Source organism: Bufo gargarizans, chromosome 4, assembly GCF_014858855.1.
Source record: "Bufo gargarizans isolate SCDJY-AF-19 chromosome 4, ASM1485885v1, whole genome shotgun sequence".
NCBI lineage: Eukaryota > Metazoa > Chordata > Amphibia > Anura > Bufonidae > Bufo > Bufo gargarizans.
The window spans coordinates 136875932-136897420 of NC_058083.1; the positions used below are offsets into that span (position 1 = coordinate 136875932).

At 43.0% G+C, this 21489-nt stretch overlaps 1 protein-coding gene across 1 annotated transcript in view; it reads left to right on the forward strand.

Annotated features, from left to right (window-relative positions):
• The window catches only part of SLC9A9 (solute carrier family 9 member A9), an 804798-nt gene that overhangs the window by 202702 nt on the left and 580607 nt on the right, over nucleotides 1–21489 (forward strand). The window lies entirely within an intron of this gene.

Consider the following 21489-nt stretch of genomic DNA (forward strand, 5'->3'; position numbering starts at 1 on the left):
GGCAACTTCCTTTCCTTTGGCAAAATGGGTCAAAAGAAGGACTTGACCGGCTCTAAAAAGTCAAAAATAGTGATATATCTTGCAGAGGGATGCAGCACTCTTAAAATTGCAAAGCTTCTGAAGCGTGATCCTCGAACAATCAAGCGTTTCATTCAAAATAGTCAACAGGGTCGCAAAAAGCGTGTGGAAAAACCAAGGCGCAAAATAACTGCCCATGAACTGAGAAAAGTCAAGCGTGCAGCTGCCAAGATGCCACTTGCCACCAGTTTGGCCATATTTCAGAGCTGCAACATCATTGGAGTGCCCAAAAGCACAAGGTGTGCAATACTCAGAGACATGGCCAAGGTAAGAAAGGCTGAAAGACGACCACCACTGAACAAGACACACAAGCTGAAACGTCAAGACTGGGCCAAGAAAGGTTTTATGGACTGATGAAATGAGAGTGAGTCTTGATGGGCCAGATGGATGGGCCCGTGGCTGGATTGGTAAAGGGTGGAGGTGGAGTACTGGTTTGGGCTGGTATCATCAAAGATGAGCTTGTGGGGCCTTTTTTTCGGGTTGAGGATGGAGTCAAGCTCAACTCCCAGTCCTACTGCCAGTTTCTGGAAGACACCTTCTTCAAGCAGTTGTACAGAAAGAAGTCTGCATCCTTCAAGAAAAACATGATTTTCATGCAGGACAATGCTCCATCACACGCGTCCAAGTACATCACAGCGTGGCTGGCAAGAAAGGGTATAAAAGAAGAAAATCTAATGACATGGCCTCCTTGTTCACCTGATCTGAACCCCATTGAGAACCTGTGGTCCATCATCAAATGTGAGATTTACAAGGAGGGAAAACAGTCCACCTCTCTGAACAGTGTCTGGGAGGCTGTGGTTGCTGCTGTACGCAATGTTGATGGTGAACAGATCAAAACACTGACAGAATCCATGGATGGCAGGCTTTTGAGTGTCCTTGCAAAGAAAGGTGGCTATATTGGTCACTGATTTGTTTTTGTTTTGTTTTTGAATGTCAGAAATGTATATTTGTGAATGTTGATATGTTATATTGGTTTCACTGGTAAAAATAAATAATTGAAATGGGTATATATTTGTTTTTTGTTAAGTTGCCTAATAATTATGCACAGTAATAGTCACCTGCACACACAGATATCCCCCTAAAATAGCTAAAACTAAAAACAAACTAAAAACTACTTCCAAAAATATTCAGCTTTGATATTAATGAGTTTTTTGGGTTCATTGAGAACATGGTTGTTGTTCAATAATAAAATTAATCCTCAAAAATACAACTTGTCTAATAATTCTGCACTCCCTGTACTCTTGTATTCTGTTCCTCACCTCCTTCTTTGCTCTCCTCTTATCTTCTTTTCACACCACTGCCTCCAAGACGTGTCCATTGTATCCTCATACTCTGGAACTCACTATCCCAATCAATCAGTCTCTCTATCCCCATTTTGATACCTTCAAAAGTAACCTGAAATCTCAACTCTTTAAAAAAAAGTCTATTCCTAATGTCTCCTTTCTCACTTGTAGATTGTAAGCACTCGCAGGCAGGGTGTTCTCTTCCTCTGTACCAGTCTGTCACTCATTTATGTCATATTGTACTTGTTTTGTGTCTTACAGTATGTTTGTACTTAAACCCATTTTCATATGTACAGCATCTTACAATTAATGGTGCTTTGCAATGAATTATAATACATCATAATGATGTATCCACAATTCTTAATGATAAGTTCTCTTAGAGACAAAACTATGTCAGGAAATTACCTAGCCATGATCAAGTGCATGGAGTGCATGGCAGTTTTAGAAGGGTCGCTATGCCGACCTGCCAATTAGGTTTCTGGCTTGGGGGCCAATCCCAGAGCTAGACGGGGATGTGCTCGCTGTCCTTGCCTGTAATTTTATATCCTGGTTCCTAACCATTGTGTACTACTCTTTGCACCCCAGTCTAGTAAGTCTACTTCTAGAAAGCTCGCATCAGTTTTCTGCTACATAACTCTGCAGATGTAACCTAAGTTCCTAGCAGCCAAGTCCATCTAGCCTTGCGACAGACCCTGGTATAGTACCTCAATGTAGCCTTAGCTTCCTACCAACCAGAGTGGTTAAGGAAGACTGATAGTAGTTTCTGTGTTTTCTGGGTATGGTTACGGATAGTGACCGCAATTTTTCTGACAAACTGCTCTTGTAGAATTATATATATGTTTCCTCATGTCTTCTCTATAAGGAGCTCTGTTAAAAATGAACCAGCCAGCTCTCCTGACCTGCTTGTTTTAATATATGCACAAGGTATGATGAAAAAGTCCAAAAACCCATATTCCATATATAAAGCTTTGACAATAAATACTTGTTGGCTGCACACTGTAGAATGAATTCCATGATAATACATTGCATAGAGATGAAATATGTGTTGGTGAGACTTTTTCTCTTTTAATAACTACTTGCATTCCTCTTTAACCCTTTCATGACCAAGGGTCATTGATGCCCCAGTGTCCAGGTCAAAATTTACAAATCTGACATGTGTCACTTTATGTGGTAATAGCTTTGGAACACTTTTACTTATCCATGCCATTCTGAGATTGTTTTCTCGTGACACATTGTACTTCATGATAGTCTTATATTTGAGTCAATATATTTCACCTTTATTTATGAAAAAATCCCAAATTTACCAAAAAATTTAAAAAATTCACAATTTTCCAAATTTCAAATTCTCTGCTTCTAAAACAGAAAGTCATACCTAATAAAATATTTATTACTTAACATTTCCCATATGTCTACTTTATGTTGGCATCATTTTTGAAATGTCATTTTATTATTTTAGGACGTTAGAAAGCTTAGAAGTTTAGAAGCAATTCTTACAATTTTGAAGAAAATTTCCAAAACCCACTTTTTAAGGACCAGTTCAGGTCTGAAGTCACTTTGTGGGGCTTACATAGTGGAAAACCCCCATAAATGACCCCATTGTAGAAACTACACCCCTCAAGTTACTCAAAACTGATTTTACAAACTTTGTTAACCCTTTAGGCGTTCCACAAGAATTAAAGGAAAATGAAGATGAAATTTCTAAATTTCACATTCTTGGCAGATTTTCCATTTTCTAAAAAGATTTTCTTTAACACATTGAGGGTTAACAGCCAAACAAAACTCAATATTTATTACCCTGATTCCGCGGTTTACAGAAACACCCCACATGTGGTCGTAAACTGCTGTACGGGCACACGGCAGGGCGCAGAAGGAAAGGAATGACATACGGTTTTTGGAAGGCAGATTGTGCTGGATTGGTTTTCTGAACGCCATATGTTTTTTATTTTTCTGCCGATCGTCTTGTGCAGGGGCTAGGTTTTTGCAGAAAGTGTGGAGGTTTATATTGGTACCATTTTTGGGTACATAGGAGTTTTTTGATCATTCATTATTACACTTTATAGGGCAAGGTGACCCAAAAATTGGCTGTTTTGGAACAGTTTTCATTTATTTATTTTTACAGCGTTCATCTGAGGAGTTAGGTCATGTGATAGTTTTATAGAGAAGATTGTTACGGACGTGGCAATACCTAATATGTATACTTTTTCTTATTTATTTAAGTTTTACACAATAATAGCATTTCTGAAACCAAAAAAATGATATTTTAGTGTCTCTATAGTCTGAGAGCCATAGCTTTATTAATTTTTGGGCGATTGTCTTAAATAGGGTATCATTTTTTCCGGGACGAGGTGACTGTTTGACTGGTACTATTTTGGGGGTGATACGCCTTTTTGATCGCTTGCTGTTGCACTTTTTGTGATGTAAGGTGACAAAAATGGCTTTTTTTTACACCGTTTTTATTTTTATTTTTTTATGGTGTTTATCGGATGGGGTCTATCATGTGATATCTTTATAGAGACAGTCATTACGGACGCGGTGATACCTAATATGTGTAGTTTTTTATTTTTTATAGGAAAAGGCAATTTTTTTTAATTTTACATATTTATTTATTTTTACCTTTTTTTTTTTTCCAATTTTTTTTTTATCAAGTCCCTCTTGGATCATGAAGATCCAGTGGGGCTGATGGCTGTACTATACTTTGCAATGCTCTTGCATTGCAAAGTGTAATACATTCAGATGCCCTGTAGGTGGCAACAGCGGACGCTTTTGCAAAGCGTCCGGTTGCCAGGGCAGCCATCGAGGCTGCCATTGCAGCGCAGCAGCCCAGATGGTGGAGAGAGGGAGCCCCCTCCCTCTATTAGCCCTATGGATGCCGCTGCCGCGGCATCTATAGGGTTACAGAATTTACAGCAGAGTGTCAGCATAGAGCTGACACTCTGATGATGGCGGCGGCTCAGGAATGGGGCCGCCGCCATCAAACAGCAGGGGGGCAGACGGGGGTCAGCGCTGGAAGGGGGGGGAGGTATGTCACGGCAGCAGGGGGCGGACTCAAGGAGGGGGCAGCGCCGCAGCACTAGGAACAGATGGAGGGGGCACAGATAGGCAAGCACAGATCGGGGCGGGGGGGGGGACAATTGTCTGCACGCACAGATTGCGTGGGGGGGGATTTGATGTCTGCACGCACAGATCGGGGGTGGGTGGGGCGTTGCACAGATGGGGGGGACTGCGAGGACACTGCTTTCAGGCTCTGATCTGCAGAGCGCAGATCAGAGCCTGAAACCGGCATTTTAACACTGCCGCGATCCGATTGGTTAGTCTGCACAGACTAACCAATCGGATCGATTGCCGGCAAGGGGCCACTCTGATTGGTCCCTTGCCGGCATTACTGCACTGTATGCTGTCCGTGACAGCATACAGGGCAGGGGCAGAAGCTTTGATCCAAGCGTTTTGCAGCGCTTGGATTAAAGAGCTGCCAGAACGTTTATATACGTGGTAGCTGCACGGGGTATGTGCAGCTATCACGTGTATATACGGATTGCGGTCGGGAAGGGGTTAAGGAATCCTGGAGCATCATGTCTTGCACCTTTACACAGAATTCCAGAGGAGCATGTATGACCTATAAGTCTCCTCACACTGATTAAGGTGCTCTCTCCCTAAGGAGAGTTAGTTCCCCCTGACCTGGACACAGGCCTCTCGCCCAGTTAAGCCAGTACTCTCTGCTCTGCACTGATGAGAGGCAATCACCCCGAAACAGCTGTCTGCAGATGAGGTGCTGGCTTATTTAATATCCAAGTCATGTCTCAAGGCTTATTTTAAGAGCTGAACATTGACTAATAGGATAGCTGCCTTACATCTGGTGGCATTAGAGGCAGAGCTTGTTAAGAGCTCATTTGCATCCCTTCCCTTTCATGAAGGTGACCGCGCTGCCAAATGCAGATAGTAACTGCCAAGTGAGGTCAGGAAATATCAGGCTTTTCTCATATGCAACCAAACATCCAAATTCCAGCAGGGATAGCCCTATCACAAACGATCCTTCAGCGGAGGTTAGAATTTTGTGCACATAGTGAAGATCCACCAGGAAAATAATCTTTAAAAGTTTTATTATACTCACAAAGGAGATTAATTAAAAAAGCCTGAAACAAACATCCAAGCTCATGGATCTGCCCCAACCCAGATTTTGCCTATTCCCTTCGTCAGGGGAGATTGTCACACCCACATAGGGGCGTGCTGTTTATGGGCGAGATGGTTAAACACATAACGAACCCTCCCCTACGCGTATCCGCATTACAGCAGTCTCTTTCATTGTATGCATTCCTAGTGAGATCAATACTATTGGGTGAAGCATACCATGTGACTTCATTATGAACGAAAAAAGGGGTTGAAGGGCAGCAGAGGTGGGGCAAGGAGTTGTATTAGATTATTGGTTATAATTGGACACGTGACTTTTTTATGAATGAGCATCAAGCGCTCCGCATATTGTTGCTTCTACGTTTGTCTTTATGATGGTGGGGATCTAGTGTTATTTGGAAGTTTTATTTTAGATTTTATATACTTTTAGACATATTTTATACTGTAATTGGCAATTGCTGTTTGAATGAAAGAAAAAAACTGAAGGGAGGGAGGAGAGGGTTTCAAATGCTGTTGAATGTGAACTGTGCCCACCTCAAACTGAGATCAGCAGTGCCAAAAAGTAACCATCTCAACAAAGAACTTTTTTATTTATTTTTATGTCTTGCACCATTGCTCCATTTCTCTTTTGTTCCTCCTGTAAGTATATGAATAATTTAACTGGGTGTTACCATTCCCCATGTCGATAGGATGGGTTCCTACAAAGTCCAATATTTCTAGCACTGATTGGACAGTATAGGTACACACCCCTTTGATAGGGTAAATGGTTACACCCAGTGCTCAATGTATTCATTAATTTATAGGAATAAAAATTGTATATATTTCCAAAAGAGTATGGAAACATTTTTGGAAGAGTATTATATATTTTTTCTGTTGAAGATATATAGAAACCACCATATAGAAGTACCGCTGTATAAACAAAAATTTAGCGTGAAGTTAATTTCAAAGTCCCCCACAAAGATCAGATTATCATTAGATTATTATGCTGCTCAAAATGAATCATTTTTTTTATAAAGGAAAAAAAAAACAACAACGAAGGGCACAAGTACTTATTGACTACCTTAGTTTTTTCCTTGCCTTCATTTAGACAGCGGTTCAATGGCCTGCTTGCTATTGACTTTAATTAGGTTGTTGTAGGTGCCTGCTCCTGTTTGCATTCTTAATTTTAGTTTGTGCTTAGGGACATTAAACTTTCAAGGACCATTAATCTGAGAGAAGCAAGGTTTTTGTCACCAGATATTAGGAGGAGCAGCCATAGCATAATAACACAATGGAGTGATTTGTATGGTATGAGGTTTCTTGATTTGTGTCGTGGCCTGATGCTGTACGAAAAATCCAGAATATTTTTTATCTCGATGACCGCTTTTTGCCAGTGCTTGTAAGTATAGTGCTTGTGAACATCTGTTTATGCAAATATATATATATATATATATATATATATATATACACAGTCAGGTCCATAAATATTGGGACATCAACACAATTCATCGCTGTTAATGACTGCAAAGAATTTGCAACCAAGTATTAAAAAGTGAAAGTTTGATTTATGATTATTATTCTGTCCCATTACTTTTGGTCCCTTAACAAGTGGGAGGCACATATGCAAACTGTTGTAATTCCTACACTGTTCACCTGATTTGGATGTAAATCCCCTCAAATTAAAGCTGGCAGTCTGCGGTTAAAGCACATCTTGTTTGTTTCATTTCAAATCCATTGTGGTGGTGTATAGAGCCAAAAATGTTATACTTGTGTCAATGTCCCAATATTTATGGACCTGACTGTGTGTATATATATATATATATATATATATATATATATATATATATATATATATATTTATTATGAAGAGGTAGCACTCTGGTAATTGTGAAGAAAACTGGATCTCCCAATGCAAATATATATTGTAATACGGGGAAGATCGCTCCAATAAACTAGGTGCATGAGCCAGCCCAGGGTTAAAGATAACCTGTGTTTATTTTCCCCAAAAAACTAAAATAGGTACAGCTTCCAGTAGCCAAGGTAAAAAAAACAACTTAAAGTCTGCTTAGTTCAGCATAACATAAACAGTAGAACAGTCCATTCAAATAAAGGTATTATTACCCAGGGTTTTTCTTTAGCCCGTGATAGTTTTCATTCAGCTTTCCTGCCAAACTTTACACGTGTCCTTAGATTCCAGCTTTGCTCACAACCACCCACTGCAGTGTGTTCACCACCCCACACCCGGTTTCTCTCACTGACTCTTATCAGGAGAGTGAGTTAACCCTGTGGGTACCGGATCTCAGGTAGTGAGGAGTGGAGACCCCTTCCCGCCCGAATGTCAATTCGGGGTCTCCGAAATTCCGGATCCCAAATATCCTCTTATAATACAGAGAGGACTGCTAATCTGTCCTCTCCGATTTTGGCAATCTTTTTCCGGAATCTCCTCACCCTCCAAGGGTGAGCCTCCTGACTAGCAGCGCTTTCTTAAAGGCACCACAACTCAAATAGTGGCAATATATATCTGTCACTAAGGACCCAACCGTACAGAAAAAAGCATCCTCTTTATTCCACAGAAAAGCATGGTAGCACTTCAAAACGAGCTTGCCAGAATTTTCCTGCAAACATGGGGGAGATTTATCTTATGCCAGTTTTCGTGCATAAAAAAGTCACACCAGTCACAGTAGGCATTTTTATGCCATCCTCTCAACTTTCCAAAAAGGTTGCATAGTAGCAGTGGACACGGCCATCGGCCTCTGCACAGTTATCATCATGATGCTAATATCTGTAAAACGTTGCGGAATAAAGTAGCGCTATATAAGTGCGTAAAATAAATAAATTTATGCCAGTTTTCTGGCATAAATGATGACTAAAATCCACGCCAGCTACGAGGCCACAGACTGCCAAAGGGTGCATTTAATATATGAAGAGGTGTACGAGGTGTATACATTAAATGCATCCTCTGGTGGTACAGGGGATATAAAGACTGGCATAGCACATGCTTGTCTTGATAAATCAGAGCCAAGTGTCATGCATTTTTACTTTTTTTTCCCATCTGTTCATAGATAGCAAAATGGAGCATCAAGGAGATCTCAGGCAACCTTGAGGTGGACCACAATGTATTTTTTGGACAGCGGCAATCTTTTTCCTTCACAACGCTGTGTATGGAGGAAAAAGAACATTGCAACATTGCCTACTAAGGGTACTTTCACACTAGCGTTTTTCTTTTCCGGCGCTGAGTTCCGTCCTAGGGGCTCAAATCCGGAAAAGAACTGATCAGTTTTATCCTAATGCATTCTGAATGGAGAGTCCGTCCCTCAGGATGCATCAGGATGTCTTAAATTCAGTCTTTTTGACTGATCAGGCTTTTCAGAAAAACGTAGCATGTTGTATTTTTACCTCCGGCCAAAAATCCTGAACACTTTGACTGAACGCCTGATCAGGCTTTTTTCCCATTGACTTGCATTAACGCCGGATCTGGCGCTGTGTGTTCATTCAAACTGGATCCGGTTTTTGCATGTTAAACCCGAAAAATGTGAAAAAAAAGTTAAAGTCCATAAATGGCGGATCCGTTTTTTCCAATGCATTTTTACATTGTGTTTAAAATCCTGATCAGGATTCAAATGTAATCCGTTTTTTACATGTTTTTCCGGATCCGGCGGGCAGTTCCCGGGTCGGAATTGAACGCCGGATTTAAACAACGCTAGTGTGAAAGTAGCCTAACACCAAAACCTCATCCTAACTGTAAAACATGGTGGAGGGAGCATCATGGTTGTGAGCTTGTTTGCTAGATTAGGATCTGAACATCTGAAACATTTAATTCTAAGGTGTTAAAAACATTTTACAGGAGAATATAAAGTAAGCTGTCCATGACCTCAAACATAAGAGACTGCATAATGCAGCAAGACAAATACCCTAAGCACACAAGTAAATCAACTAAAAATGTTTAAAAAGAAGACTGTTGTTTTGGAATGGCCAAGTCAGAGCCCTGACCTTAACCCTATCGATATGTTGTGGCGTGACCTGAAGAAGGCTGTGCATGCAAGACATACAAGAAATATTGATGAACTAAAGAACATTTGCAGAGAGGAATAGTCGACAATACTTTTTCAACATTGTGCAAATGTTACTTGCAGCTACAGGAGCTGTTTTATGGCAGTGAAGTAGGATCTACGGGTTATTAAATTCAAGCGTTAATTTACTTTTTCTTCCTGCACTATGGATGTTAACTCATTGTGCTCAGTATAGGACATGAACAGTGCAACAGTGCTACTTTAGTTACTGTGCATTCTGATTGTGTCTAAATGTGACACGGATAACAATGTTATTAACCAAATTTAATTTAATAGATTTTTAAATCACCTCATTTAGAAAATCTGCCTGCATCCACCTGAAAAAAGGTTTACAGTTAAGGCCCCTAGAGGTCTCACTTCTACCTAACTTGTAGTCCACTGCCTCTTGTCAGGCAACTGAGACATACTGTAGAAGACGGTTCACAGGAAGCGGGGACGTGTCCCAGCTAGCTAAGCCTGGTAAAACAACTGCTTCTACACTTCATCTGAATTCACAGGGGCCTCCTGTGTGTCTGTAAGTGCGATTTCCCCCTCCTTATCTGTTCTGTGAGCTCCGGGGTTGAAAACAAACATAGTGGGAAGTAAGGGAAACTATGTCATTGCAGTATAGTGCTGGCAGAATCCACATAAAGGTGATAATCCCGGCTTCTGAGAGAATCGCATCTAGCTGTGCAGCTGAAGAGAATAATTAGGCTGAAAAAGACATTAGGGAAGCCCAAGAAGACCTATTCCTTCACAGTTATGGTTGCACAAATAAGCACAGCCATTATGCAAACTTATTTTGAAAACTCAGGTAACGTTTTAAGGATGACTGTAGTACAAGTACTTTCTGCGGAAGTCCAGGATTTAAACATGGTGCCCACTCAGAAGCTGAGAAGGCACCGTAGCCACCAGGTTTCTGCTGTTTTAGTCTACATTCACACAACTTAAGCCTATTCATTTCTGCAAAAAATGCAAACTGCACATGTCATCCTTGCTCTCATCCAAGAGGCATTGCCGCAAATTATAGAACATGTCAGATTCTTGTCCATTTTGCGGACAAGTATAGGCATTTTTACAATGGAGCCTGCAAAAAAATTTGGAATGCATATGATCTCATGCGTATTTTGCGGATCTGCAATTTGTGAAATCAAATTTTGATTTTTACAAAGGTTTTTATCTTTTAAAAGTAGTAAAACACAATAACAACTATATAAATTTGGTATTGCCATAATTGTACTAACCCTGAGAACAAGGTTGTCTGTCTTTTTTAGCAGAAAGGGTAACTCAGTTAAAGCAAAACCCAAAATAACAGCACCCTGTTTTCCTGTGCAAGATATGGTAAATTAAGTGGTGCCAATAGAAAAGTGAAAAAAATGTTATGGATTTTGGAAGGCAGGGAGGAGAAAACATACACAAAACCAAAATCTGGCCTAGTCGTGAAAGGGTTAACAGCGTTTTGGGACTTTTGATATGAATATAATTCATGGGATAATTCCTTTAAGCATAACACTTATCTTGTTTTGTCTGTTTCTTGCCTCCTTATCTCCTAACTGCTGCTTTCACCTTTTAATGTGTTTGATCAGACATTTATGCCTAAATGCTCCTATAGGAATAGTGTTCCTGCCCTAACAACAGAAATCAGACAAAGCTCTGATTTCAGCCGTGTATCCCCTTAAAGTGGTTGTATAAGTGTTTTTTTTATTTTACTAAAATGACACTGGTTCTGATAAAATTATTAAAATTATTATCTTCCCGATCCAACGAGTTGGCTCTGTCATCATTCAGAGTTGCAGCCAGTGATGTATTGTTTGGCTATATACCGTTGTGTTCAATCACTGGCTTTAGTTGTACTCTCTAATGGAATTGGAGAAAAAACGCAATTCCTCAACCATTTTTTTACGGGTTTTGTTCCCATGGAATTTTGTTTGCGGCAAAACTGACCCATGCCCTTCATTCTCTGGGTCAGTACGATTACAACAATACCCCATATGTATAGATTCTTTTTCAGTGGCAGTGATGCCTATGATGTTTATATTTATTGTTATTTAAGTATTTATTTTTTTATTATACAGAAAGGGGGGTGATTTAAACATAATTTTTTTATTTTTTATTTATTTTTAACATTTTTGAATTTTTTTGTAATGATTTTGAAGCTCATATATGAGCCTATAAATTCAGTTCGTTAATTTTTCATTTTGTGCTATCATGGATTTTTAAAATGAGTTTTGGACTGCTGATCATTCATTCATTTCTCTTATTGGCCTGCCATCTGGTGGCCAAAATAAGAATTGAAGCATGAACACTATAAGCCTCGTCAGCGAGGCTTACAGTGTTCAGCGCAACTACCGATGCCCCCACCCCCCCTGGGTTTTTGCGCATTTAGATGCCGTGATTTCACTTGATCATGGAATCTAAAGCCTTTAATTACCGCGATCGGCATTATTGACGGTCACGGTAATTAGCCGCAGGCCATGGTGCCTGCTGCACATACGAGTGGGCACCATGTTTACACATTGCTGGAAGCGAAAGGGTTAAAGAGTAGTCTCTCTTTGATATTACAGAGTACACCCGGGCGACAATAGGAACCAGTTTTTCTTTTTCATTGCTGGGACTTCCCCAGGTTTTAGCCAGGACTTCATGTATGTCCATGTGACTGTGCCTAGCCCTGGCCTTTATATAACAATTAAGGCTAATGTTAGTGTACTAATGCTAGTTTATTTATTTATTATACACTCTTATATAGCGCTACTAATTCCGCAGCGCTTTACAGACATTATCATCCAACTGTCCCCAATGGGGCTCACAATCTAAGGTCCCTATCAGTATGTCTTTGGAGTGTGGGAGGAAACCGGAGTACCCGGAGGAAACCCACGCAAACACGGGGAGAACATACAAATTCCATGCAGATGTTGCCCTTGGCTAGTGTACTAATCTGTGCCATACAGTCTGGAAAACGCAACTTTTTAAGCACCAGCACATTTATCACTATTTATTAGTATTTATGCCATAAACTGGCATGAATGATCACTGAAATCTATGCCAGATACGAGCAGAAGTAGATTTCAGTCTGGCACGCAGACTGCCGGAGGAGGCCTGCACCTCTACATAAATTAAATGCCTCCTCTGGTGCCGCAGGCCCTATCAAGACCGGCATGCACACGTCCTTCTTGATAAAGTAGGGCCAAAGTGTTTTAAAAATGTTAAAATACACGTTTGTAACATTCTCATTTTTAAATAGAATGTTCTTTCACATGACAACTCATTTTCCTGGAGCTTTATTAGGGGGGGGGGGGGGGTTCACAATTTTTCTTCATTGTTTTTCCTTTCCAGTTTTTCCATTGTTTTTATTTTTTTCTAAAATGCGAAAATGTGCAAAGGTCAGATGTTTACTAAAAGACAATAGTGAATTATAAAACACACGTTTTTATCTGTGCCGTTTTGGTGGGTTTCTTGATTCTGCACCAAACATAGAATGCTCTTGGTATACAGTTTTTCCAGGTGTTTTCCCATAGACTTTTCTATAGGACTTGAAAACCACCTGAAAAAATGCATGCTAAAATTGTCTTTATTAAAAGCTGCCCTAAAATGCTTGTAAAAAATAAATAAATGAAATTCATGCAAGATCCAACAGGTTTATATTTCGGACAACTGATGTGCCGCAGTCACCTGCAGGACACAACATGACCACATTCACTGTCATTAGTTCCGATGCTGCATCTTGTCACTGTGATAATTGGCTGTACAACCTGTTGCGCTGCCAAAGTTGCCCTAGCTTTAAAAAGGGGGTTTCTCCTCTGAGACAATGGGGGGCATATTGCTAGGATATGCCTCCATTGTCTGATAGGTGTCGGTTCCACCACTGGGACCCGCATCTATATCGAGAATGGAGTGGGCCAAAACGGTGGCTGTAGGACTCTGCTCCAACTACCACCAAGCATTCTCCCCATAGAAGTGAATGGGAGCGCATGCACTGTCACCGCTCCCATACACTTCAGTGGTCCCATAGAAATGAATGGAGGGTGGCTGCGCATGCACAGTGTGCCCTTCGCTTCTTTCAGGGCTCTATTTAGGACTAGGTGCGGGTCCCAGTACCTATCAGACAATGGGGGAATATCCTAGAGATATGCCCCCATTGTCTCAGATGAGACAACCCCTTTAAAAAGGTCACTGAGTTTTAAAAAAAACATTTTTTTCGTAGAGACATATTGAAAGTTTTGATCAGTGGAGTTTGAGAGCTGAGACCCCGACCAGCTAGAACGATGAGAGAAGCGTTCACATATCACTCTCTCTTCCCTCGCTGCAGGAGACGGCTCAGTAGAAGTCTGACTGTCTTGATCCCGTCCTCTACAGGGAAGAAATAGAGACCGCCGTACAGTATGTAAACCCTTCTCTCTCCTTGTTCTAGGGATAGCACTTGTGTCATATGTCTCTATGACATCAAAAGTTTTTTGAAAATTCGATAACCCTTTGAGCACCTTTTTTTTTTCATTTGTGTGTAGCTATTTGTAGGAGCTGAATATAGAAAGAAGATCTCAGAGAATTACAGCTTCCATCGGAATAGTAAAAGTCCTTCATTATGTAATTTTGGCTATTTTATTACCGTCATGGAAAAATGTCTCTGATTTTAACAAGATCCATAATTGCAAAAAAATCTCCATGGGATGGAGCTAGATCGATACACAGGCAGCCAATATGTTATTGTCTGAAGCAGGGGATAAATAATCTGCCCCCGCATCTTTCAGTGTGGAGCATAAGTATTCACATGCCATTATTATAAGTAGGCGCTCTGGGAAAATAAAAGGTCATGTAAATTTTTTCATCAGAGGATGTGCTGAAAATGTAGTAATCAAAATGAAGAGGAATATTAAATGCGAAGCAGGAGAAGTTCATAATTCAAGTATAAGGAGCATTTATTCTGGAGATCATTGGGACAGATTTATCATGCTTTCACTCCAGAATTTTGGCTTCAGAAAGTCGCAGAATGGGGATTTTTCGATACTAGGCTGCACTACTGCACAGCCTAGTATCTTTTAGAGCACATGGCACACGCTGCCCTCAGTGCGCAACATTTTTTCCTTAGCCGGCACATCGAAGAAGGACAGGGTCCCTCCATTCCCACTGACGTGGCCGCCACTGCCACCAATGAAATGATTAAGGGGAGGGGGTATGAAGCTAATACTGAAGGTAATACTGAGGAGGGGGGAGAGGTCACTGCGCCACCAATGAAAAAAATTAACACCTAAATACAAATGTAGGCAGCGGCCTCAATGATAGGAATCCTGTCATACCCCATCAATTAATCCCTCAGGTGCCGCGATCAATGCTGATCGCAGCACATGAGGGGTAATTGATTGGGTCCGGTGGCATCGCCGTTCCTTTTCATTGAGGCTGGGTGCCAGCTGTGTGATACAGCCGCCACCCACATTTGTATTTAGGGGTTAATTATTTTCATTGGTGGCGCAGTGGCCCCCCCAAGTATTATCATAATTATCGACGTCCCCCCAGTATTATCTGCACAGTGGCCTCCCCCGTTTTGTGAGCGGACTCAAAACGTCTGGAAGCTGCATTTTTGTGTCCTATCACTGAAACGGAACAAACCGGATCTGTCACCCATTGACTTTCAAAGTATTTAGTTATGGATCCAGTTTATTCCATTTCGATTTCTCAAAGCAGCATCCTGACGGAACTGATGCATCCTGATATGTAATCAAAACGTTGGGAGCGTGCAACGTTGGGAGAGGAGGTGAAGTGAAGTTCTGAGGACCGGGCGGCGCGGCCGCTAGCGCTTCTATCCCCCCCCTTCCCCCGAGGATGAGGTGAGACAAATCCACGTTTTTCAGAATACCGCTACAGCTAATCCGAGGTAATACCGGGAAAAGGGCACGGGCTTATGGGGAGTTGAAAGCTGGGCCATGAGTGCTGGTCCCAAAGGTGTATATGTGGAACCTGGGTGGCACCCCTACCCCTGAAGGGCCTGTAAATTGGGAAAAGCACAGAAAAAGAGGAAAGCTACCAGCGGTAGAAATATAAAGTTCGATATAGCGATTGCTGTTTGGACTAGGGGCTGGGGGGGGGGGTCTGAGATGGCTCCAATGAAGAGTGACTGAGGCGTGTGGCCTAAAATACAGTTTCTCCACTGGTCTGACCGTTTATTGGAAGGAGGAAAGGCGGAAAAGTGTGGGAAAGAGAGAAAAGGAGGAAAAAGGAAAGAAAGGAAAAAATAAAAAATAAAAGCAGACAAGTGGGAGGTATATGAGGTGTAAACAGCTCGGGAGCCCGCTACCCTACACCCTGAAGTGGAAAGCAAGACTGATATTGCGTTATGCTATGGAGTAATCTTACTAACCGAACTAACCAGCCATCATGAAGGTTATGAATTAACTGGTCAACGAATGCCTACTAATTGAGACTCTATCACTGTTTTCCATTATATAAACCGGCACAAAGTGATTGGTTAATAGAACTGATTAATCACAGGTTGTCATGGATGTTATGAACTAACTCTCTAACTAATGTCTATTAACTAAGAGTCTGCCTCTGTTTTTTTAATTTTTTTATTAACTGGTAATATTCGATCGGCTGTTGGCTTTATGGCTGCTTTCACACTTGCGTTTGGGGTTGCGCTTGTGAAATCCGTTTGAGGGCTCTCAAAAGCGGCCCCGAACTGATCCGTTCATCCCCAATGCATTCTGAATGGATAAGGATCCGCTCAGAATGCATCAGTTTGGCTCTGTTCCGCCTCCATTCCGCTCTGGAGGCGGACACCAAAACGCAGCTTGCAGCGTTTTAGTGTCCGCCTGGCCGTGCGGAGCCAAACGGATCCGTCCTGGCTTACAATGCAAGTCAATGGGGACGGATCTGTTTGACGTTGACACAATATGAAGCAATTGCAAACGGATCCATCCCCCATTGACTTTCAATGTAAAGTCAGGAGTCCCTATTAATATACCAGTACTAATAAGATCAGACTTTTCTCCAATCCGATGGTATATTTTAACTTGAAGCGGGCCCCATCACCACTATGTTAGAATATACCATCGGATTTGAGTTAGATCGTGAAAACTCTGATCCGACAGTATATTCTAACACAGATGCGTTCCCATAGTGATGGGGACGCTTCAAGTTAGAATATACTAAGAACTGTGTACATAGCTGCCCCCTGCTGCCTGGCAGCACCCGATCTCTTACAGGGGGTTGTGATAGTCGCTGGGGCTACGATCGGTTACCATGGCAGCCAGGACGCTACTGCAGTCCTGGCTGTCATGGTTACTTAGCAATTTTAAAAGCATTATACTTACCTGCTCTGTCTGTGGCCGGCCAGGCGCTCCTCCTACTGGTAAGTGACAGGTCTGTGCTATAAGCAATGCACCGCACAGAGCTTTCACTTACCAGTAAGAGGAGCCAGCCACAGACAGCGCAGGTAAGTATAATGCTTTTAAAATTGCTAAGTAACTATGGCAGCCAGGACTGCAGTAGCATCCTGGCTGCCATGGTAACCGATTGGAGCCCCAGCGATTAAACTGGGACTCCGATCGGAACTCTCCGCTGCTACCAATGATGGGGGGAGATGTGATTTTAATTAGGGGGGGAGAGAGGGGAGGACGCACTGGCCACCAATGAATTTAATACTTGGAGGGAGGGAGGGGGGCCGCACTGGCCACCAATGAATTTTATACTGGGGAGGGGGGCCGCACTGGCGGCACCTGAGGGGTTAATTGTGCGGATCACAGCCCCCTGTAGGAGCTCAGGTGCTGCCAGGCAGCAGGGGGCAGTTATGTACACAGTTCTTAGTATATTCTAACTTGAAGCGTCCCCATCACTATGGGAACGCCTCTGTGTTAGAATATACTGTCGGATCTGAGTTTTCAGGATGTGAAAACTCAGATCTGAAAAAGCTGTTATGCAGATGGATCCGTTCTGAATGGATACCATAGTTTGCATTATAGGTGCGGATCCGTCTGTGCAGATACCAGACGGATCCGCACCGAATGCAAGTGTGAAAGTAGACTTGGTCATGAATTTAACTGTATGTGTATACTTTAGGAGGGAGAACGACAATTGGTGGACTATGGCTATTTGAATTGTAGAGGCAACAAAATACGTATGTAAACGGAAAATTGATGGACGTATTGTTGTTCAACGGGTCTGTATGCTGATCCTCCCTCGCTATTGATTAAGCTAGTGAAACTGTGGATTGCTATGTAAGGTGGGTGGAGGAGGGGCGCAAGGGGCAGGTAGTAAGAAAGTCCAGAGATGGCTAGACAGGGAGCTGGAAAAAAAGGCAGGGTACAGGTGGAGCTTAATACCTCAATCTCCCCAATGATTAAAACATCAGAAAAATCAAAGCAGTTACTCCTGACTAGGGATGAGCGAACTCGAACTGTATAGTTCGGGTTCGTACCGAATTTTGGGGTGTCCGTGACACGGACCCGAACCCGGACATTTTCGTAAAAGTCCGGGTTCGGGTTCGGTGTTCGTCGCTTTCTTGGCGCTTTTGTGACGCTTTCTTGGCGCTTTTTGAAAGGCTGCAAAGCAGCCAATCAACAAGCGTCATACTACTTGCCCCAAGAGGCCATCACAGCCATGCCTACTATTGGCATGGCTGTGATTGGCCAGAGCACCATGTGACCCAGCCTCTATTTAAGCTGGAGTCACATAGCGCCGCCCGTCACTCTGCTCTGATTAGCGTAGGGAGAGGTTGCGGCTGCGACAGTAGGGCGAGATTAGGCAGATTAACTCCTCCAAAGGACTTGATTAACTGATCGATCTGCAGCTGTGGATCATTGAGCTGCTGATCCTCAATTGCTCACTGTTTTTAGGCTGCCCAGACCGTTTGTCAGTCACATTTTTCTGGGGTGATCGGCGGCCATTCTGTGTCTTGTGGTGCGCCAGCACAAGCTGCGACCAAGTGTATTTAACCCTCAATGGTGTGGTTGTTTTTTGGCTAAAGCCTACATCAGGGTGAAGCTGTCACACCAAGTGCATTTAACCAGCAATAGTCTGTTTATTTTTTGGCCATATACTACATCAGGGGCAAGCTGCGCCCGTCACCAAGTGCATTTAACCCTCAGTAGTGTGGTTGGTCAAGCTATTACACCAAGTGCATTTAACCAGCAATAGTCTGTTCATTTTTTGGCCATATACTAAATCAGGGGCAAGCTGCGCCCGTCACCAAGTGCATTTAACCAGCAATAGTCTGTTCATTTTTTGGCCATATACTACATCAGGGGCAAGCTGCGCCCGTCACCAAGTGCATTTAACCCTCAGTAGTGTGGTTGGTCAAGCTATCACACCAAGTGCATTTAACCAGCAATAGTCTGTTCATTTTTTGGCCATATACCACATCAGGGGCAAGCTGCGCCCGTCACCAAGTGCATTTAACCCTCAGTAGTGTGGTTGGTCAAGCTGTGACACCAAGTGCATTTAACCAGCAATAGTCTGTTCATTTTTTGGCCATATACTACATCAGGGGCAAGCTGCGCCCGTCATCAAGTGCATTTAACCCTCAGTAGTGTGGTTGGTCAAGCTATCACACCAAGTGCATTTAACCAGCAATAGTCTGTTCATTTTTTGGCCATATACTACATCAGGGGCAAGCTGCGCCCATCACCAAGTGCATTTAACCAGCAATAGTGTGGTTATTTTTTGGCCATATCCCAGTCGAATTCTGTCACTAAATCCATACTGGTCACCCAGCGCCTAAATACTAGGCCTCAAATTTATATCCCGCTAAATCTCTCGTTACCGCTGTACTGTTGTTGCTGGGCAAGTTATTTAGCGTCCGTCAAAGCACATTTTTTGTTCTGGGTTGAAATACAATTCCCAATTTAGCAATTTCATAATTTAGTGGTTTCTGCTATATCAGAGCTATTTGAAATCTATCCCTAAAAGGGTATATAATATTCAAGGTGCACATAGGGTCATTCAGAATAACTTCACACACACGCTACTGTGCATTTCCAAGTCCAATTCTGTTAGTAAATCCATACCGGTCACCCAGCGCCTAAATACTAGGCCTCAAATTTATATCCCGCTAAATCTCTCGTTACCGCTGTACTGTTGTGGCTGGGAAAGTTATTTAGTGTCCGTCAAAGCACATTTTTTGTTCTGGGTTGAAATACAATTCCCAATTTAGCAATTTCATAATTTAGTGGTTTCTGCTATATCAGAGCTATTTGAAATCTATCCCTAAAAGGGTATATAATATTCAAGGTGCACATAGGGTCATTCAGGATAACTTCACACACACGCTACTGTGCATTTCCAAGTCTAATTCTGTCACTAAATCCATATCGGTCACCCAGCGCCTAAATAGTAGGCCTCAAATTTATATCCTGCTGAATTTGAATACAATACATTGGGCCAAATAATATTTTTGTTGTTGTGGTGAACCATAACAATGAGGAAAACATCTAGTAAGGGACGCGGACGTGGACATGGTCGTGGTGGTGTTAGTGGACCCTCTGGTGCTGGGAGAGGACGTGGCTGTTCTGCCACATCCACACGTCCTAGTGTACCAACTACCTCAGGTCCCAGTAGCCGCCAGAATTTACAGCGATATATGGTGGGGCCCAATGCCGTTCTAAGGATGGTAAGGCCTGAGCAGGTACAGGCATTAGTCAATTGAGTGGCCGACAGTGGATCCAGCACGTTCACATTATCTCCCACCCAGTCTTCTGCAGAAAGCGCACAGATGGCGCCTGAAAACCAACCCCATCAGTCTGTCACATCACCCCCATGCATACCAGGGAAACTGTCTCAGCCTCAAGTTATGCAGCAGTCTCTTATGCTGTTTGAAGACTCCGCTGGCAGGGTTTCCCAAGGGCATCCACCTAGCCCTTCCCCAGCGGTGAAAGACATAGAATGCACTGACGCACAACCACTTATGTTTCCTGATGATGAGGACATGGGAATACCACCTCAGCATGTCTCTGATGATGACGAAACACAGGTGCCAACTGCTGCGTCTTTCTGCAGTGTGCAGACTGAACAGGAGGTCAGGGATCAAGACTGGGTGGAAGACGATGCAGGGGACGATGAGGTCCTAGACCCCACATGGAATGAAGGTCGTGCCACTGACTTTCACAGTTCGGAGGAAGAGGCAGTGGTGAGACCGAGCCAACAGCGTAGCAAAAGAGGGAGCAGTGGGCAAAAGCAGAACACCCGCCGCCAAGAGACTCCGCCTGCTACTGACCGCCGCCATCTGGGACCGAGCACCCCAAAGGCAGCTTCAAGGAGTTCCCTGGCATGGCACTTCTTCAAACAATGTGCTGACGACAAGACCCGAGTGGTTTGCACGCTGTGCCATCAGAGCCTGAAGCGAGGCATTAACGTTCTGAACCTGAGCACAACCTGCATGACCAGGCACCTGCATGCAAAGCATGAACTGCAGTGGAGTAAACACCTTAAAACCAAGGAAGTCACTCAGGCTCCCCCTGCTACCTCTTCTGCTGCTGCCGCCTCGGCCTCTTCTGCTGCTGCCGCCTCGGCCTCTTCCTCCGCCTCTGGAGGAACGTTGGCACCTGCCGCCCAGCAAACAGGGGATGTACCACCAACACCACCACCACCACCTCCGTTACCAAGCGTCTCAACCATGTCACACGGCAGCGTTCAGCTCTCCATCTCACAAACATTTGAGAGAAAGCGTAAATTCCCACCTAGCCACCCTCGATCCCTGGCCCTGAATGCCAGCATTTCTAAACTACTGGCCTATGAAATGCTGTCATTTAGGCTGGTGGACACAGACAGCTTCAAACAGCTCATGTCGCTTGCTGTCCCACAGTATGTTGTTCCCAGCCGCCACTACTTCTCCAAGAGAGCCGTGCCTTCCCTGCACAACCAAGTATCTGATAAAATCAAGTGTGCACTGCGCAACGCCATCTGTAGCAAGGTCCACCTAACCACAGATACGTGGACCAGTAAGCACGGCCAGGGACGCTATATCTCCCTAACTGCACACTGGGTAAATGTAG